The 8,909-nt window shown below is 42.1% G+C and overlaps 1 pseudogene; it reads right to left on the minus strand.

The window, feature by feature from the left end:
• Window positions 1-8,047: 8,047 nt before the first annotated feature.
• Window positions 8,048-8,587, minus strand: LOC130880777 (60S ribosomal protein L18a-like; annotated as a pseudogene).
• Between the last annotated feature and the right edge of the window lie 322 nt (window positions 8,588-8,909).

An 8,909-nucleotide genomic window follows, 5' to 3' on the forward strand; every position in this document is an offset into this window, starting at 1 on the left:
AGACAAATCAATGCCTACAAAGAACATTTACAAAGAAAAAATCTACATGGGACTTATTAATTGTATTAACTTATAATAACACTTCTGGAAATGTATCTGTTTATTAATTGTTGGAAGTTTTTTCTCATGAACCCAAGTGCTAGCTTGATAATCTTCTCATGCAAATAAAAGGCTTAAGTCAGGAAAGACGATACTTGAGCAAGTTGAGAATTAACCTTAATTGTGAATTCAGCTCTATCTATAACAAGTGTGTTTTAATCACAGAATTTCTTGTGTTCATCCTGCCTTGAAAGTTTGAAGGTGTCTTGTTTTCTTTGCATGGAAGTCTGTCTCAACTTTCACCCTAAACTTGGAAGAAGTGTGTTGCTTCAAGCTGTAGTGATCCTTTGAATCTGAAGAATATTCAAATATTTACTATTAAGGGCAAACCTTTCTTCTGCTCTTTTTCCTTTAAAATGTTCTGCCCTTTTCACTCCCAGTAAAAGCAGCCTAGGTGTCAAGAACAGCACTCAAAACAAAGCAAGTTGGAACAAGGGAGAGAAGAAATTAATTCTCTCCATGTAATCTGTTCATTAATTTTCAAAAATATTAGTGTTTCCCATTCTGTTCTGAATTTAATTACCTTTAAAATTAGCATAAAGTGGGAATTTGGAAGCTCTCAAGATTAATATGGAAATCAAACAGATTCAAATTAATTAATGTACTGATTTTATAGGAAGGGTTTACACAATCCATTCTGCTCACACGCTTCAAAGACCTATAGAATATAGTGTTTAATATGTTTAATAGCCTAAGGAATTTCATGACAATGAGACATGTTTGCTCCTCGCAGCACTGATCTACTTCAATGAAGATGATGGGCCTCAAAGAAACTCCATATGGAGCTTGTTTTCTTTGTGGCAAAAGTTAGCCACTGGACAAAAAACTACCTTTGCCTCAACTGTTGACAGTATGGTGCCCAAAATGGACAAAGACACAAAAAAAGGTGTCTTGCCAAGACAAGGTAGGACACTCCTTCAAAATTCCTTCTTCACAGAAAAGTTTGTCAGATATGCTAGGCCTGTAGGCTAGAGTTGGATGACCCAGTATTGCAGAGGATCTTTCAATGACTATCCAGATAGCCTGATGTTGCTGTCATTAGGTAACATCACATCCTTCTAAGATATTTAATGGAACTGAAAAGACTAGATAGTCATAGTTATAGTTTTTCATAGTTATGATAAAAGGTAAATTAGGTACAGAGCTTTGAACTCACAAAGTTAAAATAAATAATGGAATATTTTCTCTGATTTTGCTAAGTGTAAATGAACTGGATATTGTGACTATGATTCTTGCTTGATAACTGTTTTTGTTGTATATAATTTTAACATTTTAAAGTTAAAACATTCCTTTTAATTAAACAAAATGGGAAAAATGCTGTGTAATAATCCTTTTGTACAGTGTAAATATGTATTTCTCTCATTGTTAATAAAAAAGTTGATTGATAGCTGGACAGGAAGATACTAGTGCTGGACAGCTTGAGACAGAGAGAATGCTGGGATGAGGAATAAGGGCTGAGTCAGAGGAGACACCAGTCAGCAGCTGAGGAAGCAGTGTGTGTAAAAAAATGAGGTAACAAGCCATGAGCCACATAGCAAAGCATAGATAAGAAATATAGGTTAATTTAAATGTAAGAATTAGCTGGTAATAAGCCTGAGCTATCCATCAAGCATTATAAGTAATATTAAGTCTTAGTGTGTTTATTTGGGAGTTACTGGCAGGACAGAAACTTCTGCCTACAATAGAACAGGCATGCAGATATGTCTTACAAAGATATCAGATGAGAAAAGGCATCAGAGTAAGGCCAAGATCCTTCCAAAGGGTGCAAGTACTTTGCCTCTCTGTCTCTTAGTTTAAGACTCTAGTGAAGAACAGAAGTGTTGGAAGCCCTATGGTCAGAAGGAAGCTGCATATTCTATTTGAAAAAGGGGCTAGATATGACCATATTACATCTAGAAAGAAAGCTTGAGCTACCCATAGACCCTGTCAACAGGTTGTTGATGTGGGATTCCTCTTTGTATGATGTGAAAATGTTTTATTACCATTGGTTAATAAAGAAGCTTCTTTGGCCTATGACAGGGCAGAATAACGCCAGGCAGGAAATCCAAACAGAGATAAAGAGAGAGAGTAGGTGGAGTCGTCTGGGAGACACCATGTAGCTGCCAAAAGGAGACAGAAATGAGAAACTTACTGGTAGGCCACAGCCTCGTGGTGATACATAGATTAATAGAAATAGATTAATTTAAGATGTAAGAGCTACCTAGAAATATTCCTGAACCATGGGCCAAGCAGTGTTGTAATTAATGTAGTTTTTGTGTGATAACTCTAGTCTGGGTGGCCGGGAAACTGACTTGCGGTCTCAGCCTATAGGCTGTGGTTCAATGACATCCAGGAGCAGCCAGGAATTAGTGAAAGGAATTAGAGGCAGCCGCGACTGAGAACCAAAAGCCTTGGAGTTGAAAAAAGAATAGCAGAGAAATCTCAGCATCAAACAGAGCTCACCAAATATGCCACTGCATTGGTGGGCTGAAAGGGGCCTCTATTATATATAACATAGTACACTCTCTACTTCCCTCCAATGCTTTGGTGGTATAGACATCTCTCTCCACATGCAGTCTGGTGAGTGGGGAGCCAAACTTACTGAGATGGGGTTTCACAAGGAGAAAACAAAGAGAAATCTCAAGCAAAAGAAGGAAGTGTGGATGGCCTGGACCTTTGTGGGCATGTTTTTCACCCCCTTTCCAATTCTTAATTCCTCTTGGGTCTTGTTTTGCCGCCTCTGGCTGTCAGATTACTCACTGGCTATTACAGGTCTGTCTAGCCCAAGCAGCAGTGTGCTCCCTGTGGACTGTAGATAAGGGGCCGGGTGGTTTCTGAAGTCATCCTTGTATATTATCTAACCCAAAACTATAGCCTTCATTTTAAGTGGTCAGTTGAAACCACACTATTGTAAAGGGTCCACATCATATAACTTGACCATACAGCCTGATTGGACTTTGAAAGTAGTGTCTGTATCTAGAATACTGCACTGACATGCTTGCTGGCATGTTATCATCTGCACATTTTGAATACATCCCCCCAGATTACTTTGCTCAATCCTTTAAGGTCCATCAGGAGGGGAGTCTACAATTTACACATTCTAGCTTCTTTCTGCAATTGGAAGAGCACAAGCACATTGCTCTGTTCATCTGAGATACAAAAGTGATCTGAGCATGAATGTGGCGTGTGTGTGTGTGTATGCGTGTGTGTGTGTGTATGTGTATGGTGTGTGTGAGTGGGTGTGTATTTGACAAGACAAATACCAAAAACAATAATAATAAAGGAAATCTTACTGTCCCCTTTGCGATGGAGGCCACCATCCCACATAAGAATGCAAGGACAGAAAAAAGGATAAGTCTAAATACTCATTTTCCAAGTTCCCTCCCACATCTCCTTCCTTCTGTTGCTCCCATTGGCCCTCGCTTTAGGACAGGAGTTGGGAAACCAGCTGCTCGTAAAGGGCAAGATAGTAAATATTTCAGACTTCGCAGGGCATAAGGTCTCAGCTGCAACTACTTAGCTCTGCATTTGAAGCTTGTAAGCAGTCAGAGACAGTGTGTAAGTGAACGGGTGTGGCAGCGTTCCAATAAAACTTTATTCATGGGTACTGAAATTTGAATTTTGTATCATTTTAATGTGTCACAAAATATTCTTTTGATTTTTCTCAACTATCGAAAAATGAAGAAACCAGGCCGAACTTAGAGGGTGAATGAAAACAGCAGGCAAGTTGTGTTTGGCTTTGCAGGCCATTGTTTGTAGCTCTCTGCTTTGACACCACCAGGGTATATAGACTCAGAGTCACTTTCTTGGCACTGGGGACAAAAAGCAACTGTTAAACAACTTCAGTTTGACAACTCCCTCTGGCCACAGCCAGACACCATGTATGAGGAGGAGTTTTCATTCAGTCTTCAAATGCTTGCACATCTTAAGCCAGGGGTGTCTCTGAGACAGCAGAAAAACCTTTCCAGCAGCTCACCAACTGCGCGTGTGTGCTTTGGTGTCCCAGACACCAGATCTGATTATGACCACACGACTCCCAGTCATCCATGCCAATTTGCTTTGGCCATCTAAAAAAAGCTGCCCCCGCCTGTCTCTGTGGGTAAATTCAGTAGTGGAAATAGTCAGACCGTTGCTCTCTGGAAACAAGCCCAGAGGGAACTTGGGGCAGTGGGGTCCTTGCCGAGTGCCAAACCACAGCTACGAAGGGGATGTGCTGAAGAAGTCGCAGCCCAGGAAAGAGCCAGCTGGAGAAAGATGTCAGCCAGCTAGGAAGAGGCCAGGCCCCAGCAGAGCGTGAGCTGCTGGTGTCGTGTGTCCTTTCTAGCTCCACTGCACCATGAGAACCTGGCTCTGTGACTGCCACTGAGCTCACATTCCTCCCTGGGCTGTCCACTCTTCTGACACCAGTCATTTCCAATTGGAGGAAAAGACGGCCCCAGATTCTGGACTGTGTTTCTCCTTCTTGGTCCAGGAAAAGAGAGAATGTCTGTCTTCTCCAAACAGGAATCTTTCTGTGGAATAATGCGGTCGTCAGTAGTCATTCATTTCACGTCAAGACTTTTTCTCTGTTTCCTCTGTATTCTAACCTCTTCTCCCTTGTGCCCTCAGAATGTTCCAGAGATCTATGTGGGTGCTCGCTTTTTGCATTATTTTGATTTATATTGGTTTGGGGATAAAATGATGGGAGTAAAACACAGTGAATTGTAATCCTTGAATTGCCTATTTTTATTTATTTATTATGCTGTACTAAAAACTGGGTTTGGATTCAGATGATAGCTAGTACAGATGTCAGTCACAAAATGATTAAGACCGGGCGGTGGTGGCACATGCCTTTAATCCCAGCACTCGGGAGGCAGAGGCAGGCAGATCTCTGTGAGTTTGAGGCCAGCCTGGTCTACAAGAGCTAGTTCCGGGACAGGCACCAAAGCTACAGAGAAACCCTGCCTCGAAAAACCAAAAATAATAATAATAAAAAAAAAGATTAAGAACCAAAAGTACTTACTAGACACTTAACCTTTATGAGGAAGTTTTTAAAAAAACGAGCAGAGAAACTGAAGACATGTGTTTGCTTTAAAACCTGTTTGTTCTAGCCGGGCGGTGGTGGTGCACGCCTTTAATCCCAGCTCTCGGGAGGCAGAGGCAGGCGGATCTCTGTAAGTTCGAGGCCGGCCTGGTCTACAAAGGGAGTTCCAGGATAGGCTCCAAAGCTCCAGAGAAACCCTGTCTCGAAAAACAAAAAAAAAAAAACCTGCTTGTTGTCAAATAGGGTAAAGTTTGTAGGGAACAGTATGGCTGTGTGATTATATGTATATATGTGTGTGTGTGTGTATGTATGTATGTATGTGTGTATTACTTCAAGGTCTATCAAGTCTACTTTGGAGACATCCCCCTCCAAGAAGCAAATGGAGGGACCTGCAGAGATTCCACATACCCATGCTTATTACACTATTCTTTGCAATAAGCACAGGTAGAAGAAATTCAAGAGTTGATCTACTGATAAATAGATGAATCATTTATTATACACATATTGTGGAATATTATCCTTAAATGGGGGGAGATTATGGCACATACTACATGACAGATAAAATTGGTGGCATTAAGCTATATGAAATAAGTGAGTCACACAAAGAAATCATTGCATGACTCCATTTATAGGAGGTATCTTGGATAGGAAAATTCCGTGATAGAAAGTCGACCACTGGCTGCCAAGAGTGAGGAGACACAGAATAGAGTATCTGTCTTTAGAGGGGCTTGGGTGGTAAAACTTGCACAGGGAAGAAGAGGCAATGATGCTCAACACAAACCTACTCCTTGCTCTAGTTCCATGCTGAGAATGGTTAAGAAGACAAATTCATGTTATGTGTATTTTACACAAGTCCAAATGGGAAATCAGAGTGTATTAGTTTTGCCTGCCTCTTCTTATTCTTGGAGCCTCTCTCCCCTTTTTTCGTGTGTGGATGGAGCCTCAGCCAGGGGCCCACACTGCACAGCAGCCCAGATGCAGGACACGTGCACCCTGAAAGGGTCATGCTCCGCAGTGTGTTTTTGTTTTTGTGTTTTATATTAACCTCATAAGAAGGGCTTCGCTTCCAGGCAGCCTCGCGCCCACTGGAATCTGCTTCCTTGAAATGGAAAGTTCTATCATAGCATGAGGAGAACATTTTGTATTTGCTCCCTGAAATGTTGTAAGCCGCAGTATAACCAGCAAACAATGGTAGAGGCCAAGGAAATTACCCTTGAGCAAAGGGTCTGAGGAACAGTACACTCTCGGTTCTGCCATCAGCGCCTCACGTGGGGCTCCGTTTCCCGCATTGTTAAAGGGCCAAACACCGACTCAAACTCCAAAGAGAATGAATTTGTCAAATGGGGCCTTAATGATCAGGGAGTACATAAGTAAAGCAATCCCTGGAGGAAGTAACGCAATTCCCTTCGCTCTTTATGAAATGTTTCTTATCAGCCATCTCGTAGATGACCCAGCAGTAAAAAGAGGAGCGCTTACTGACTAACACAACCGCTGGGACACCAGTAAGCATGCCATTCAGTGTGGTGATCAAGTGTACTCTGAAATCAGTTGGCCTGTGTTCTCAATTACCACTGGCTGTATGGCCTCGAGCCAGCTTCCGTAACCCCAGCATCCCTCTGTGCAAAGAGATGGAGATAATGCTATCTACTCCATAAGGTTGGTGTGCATAAGCTCTTATTTGTGAAGTGCTTAGAACAGTCTGTTTGTGATGTATTAGCTGCAGCAAAACCAAACAGATTTTCAAGGCTGATGTAAGTGCATGATGCTGACATGGTGGAAAGAGAACTTACAAAAGTAAAATCATTGAATATTGGCTAAGTCATGGATGTACCATGGAACTTTGAACAATTCATTTGAATGTCTTACTACTTAGGTTCAGCAAATTAGGAAACTGCCCTTTTCAGTCTTGCAATGTGTGGTCATGGGCACGTAGCTTGGTAAGCAATGTGGTCTCCGTTAGAAGTATTATACCTGGGCTGGGGAGATGGTTCAATATACAAAGTGCTTGCTGAACATAGGTGAGGACCTGAGTTTGAATCCCCAGAACCCATAAAAGATGACTCAGTAGCATGCGTCTATAATGCTAGTGATTCTAAGGAAAGATTAGCGGCAGACAGGACAAGCCCTAGAAGTTCATGGGCCAGCCAGCTTAGTATATACAGCAGTGAACACAAAGGTACTCTGTCTCAAATAAGGTATAAGGCAAGGACACTGGACGCTGTCCCCTGACCACATACATACCATGGATGTACACACCCACACTCACATATAGAGAGAGGAGGAGGAAGAGAGGGAGAGGGAGGAGGAAGAGGTGTACACACATAATGTACACACACAATATGTGTGTGTGTGTGTGTATATATATATATATATATATCTCAAAGTAATGATTGTAGCTTCCATCTGTCCATCTTTGCTCCTTTTATATCCATGTCTGAATGAAAGCAGAAAAGACATTCTTTTTTAATTTTAAAAATTGTAATTTTGGGTTGGGAAGATGGTAACGTACTTGCTGCATAAGTACAAGGGCCTGAATTCAAATCTTCATCACCCATGTAAAAACCAGGTGTTGCAGTGAGCACCTGTGGCCCATTCTGAGAGACGAAGACAGGCAAACCCACAGGACCGACTGGACAGCCAGTCTGGTTGAATCAATGCACTCCAGGTTCTGTTAGCGACCTTGTCTGAGAAAATAAAGTGGAAAATGATTGACACCTACTGAGTCTGACTTCCGTATGTGTGCACATATGCATACATACCTAAATAAACACATGAACACATATACACAGATATATCATGCACACTTCACACACAGAGACACATTATTTTAAATGATACGTGTAATGTATGATTAAAGTAAAAAATGGAAAATAATTTAAAGTTCAAAGAATTTGACTTTTTTGTTGTTTTTTGAAGTCTGGACTTTTATTCAGTGGGTCTCTGGGTTTAGAAGAAGGTGTTAGGCCTCTTGGTAGTGAAGCAAGGCTTGTACTGGCGCTGCAGAACACGGTGGGGCAGGGGAACTTGATCTTGGAGTCATGGAACTGTTTGACAATCGGCCGGCGACATTTGCCGGCGGCGATCTCTTCCACCTTCACGATCTGGATGGAGTGTGCACGGGCACGATGCTGGGCACCCATGTCTCCGTAGCACTGTGTAACAGCCCCAGCAGTGGTCAGGTCGCGGTACTCGCGGTACATGTTGTGTGTCCCACTGCGGGAGTCATAGCGCAGCCAGATGCCGAAGTTCTTCACGCGCGGGGGGGGGACGGGGGGACTTCTCGAACACCTGCCCACAGTACACGATTTCCCTGGATGACTTCTAAATCTTCTTCAGCTGCAACACGAAGTACCAGAAGCGGGACTTGGCCACCACATGGTTGAGTGCGAAGATGCGCATTTGGTACAGAGGTGGTGTGTGGCACTTCGGGGTGGGCAAGCAGCGTCCCACCACCTTGTACTCCCGGAGTGTGCCCGAGGCCTTCATGGCGGTCCGCGCCGCCAGTCACAGAAGGGAGAATTTGTCATTTTTATCTCTTAGTGAAAACCACTAATAGCCTTTTCTGTTTCTCAATTACTGTAAGATGCTTAAAAACTTTTTAATATTTTTTTCTTCTCTGAGGCAAGATCTAAGTTAGAAAGGCCCATGTATAGAAAATTTAAATGAACTTGATCTTTCAATGTTTAATTTTATTTTAATCATTAAAGATATTTTCAAGTTCACACTTTATAGCCACAGGAAGAATGTTATAATAAGCTGGCTATTTTGCAATGCCATTTAAGAACTTTCAGGGATACATGGTATTCTA

The sequence above is a fragment of the Chionomys nivalis genome, chromosome 8, assembly GCF_950005125.1.
Source record: "Chionomys nivalis chromosome 8, mChiNiv1.1, whole genome shotgun sequence".
NCBI lineage: Eukaryota > Metazoa > Chordata > Mammalia > Rodentia > Cricetidae > Chionomys > Chionomys nivalis.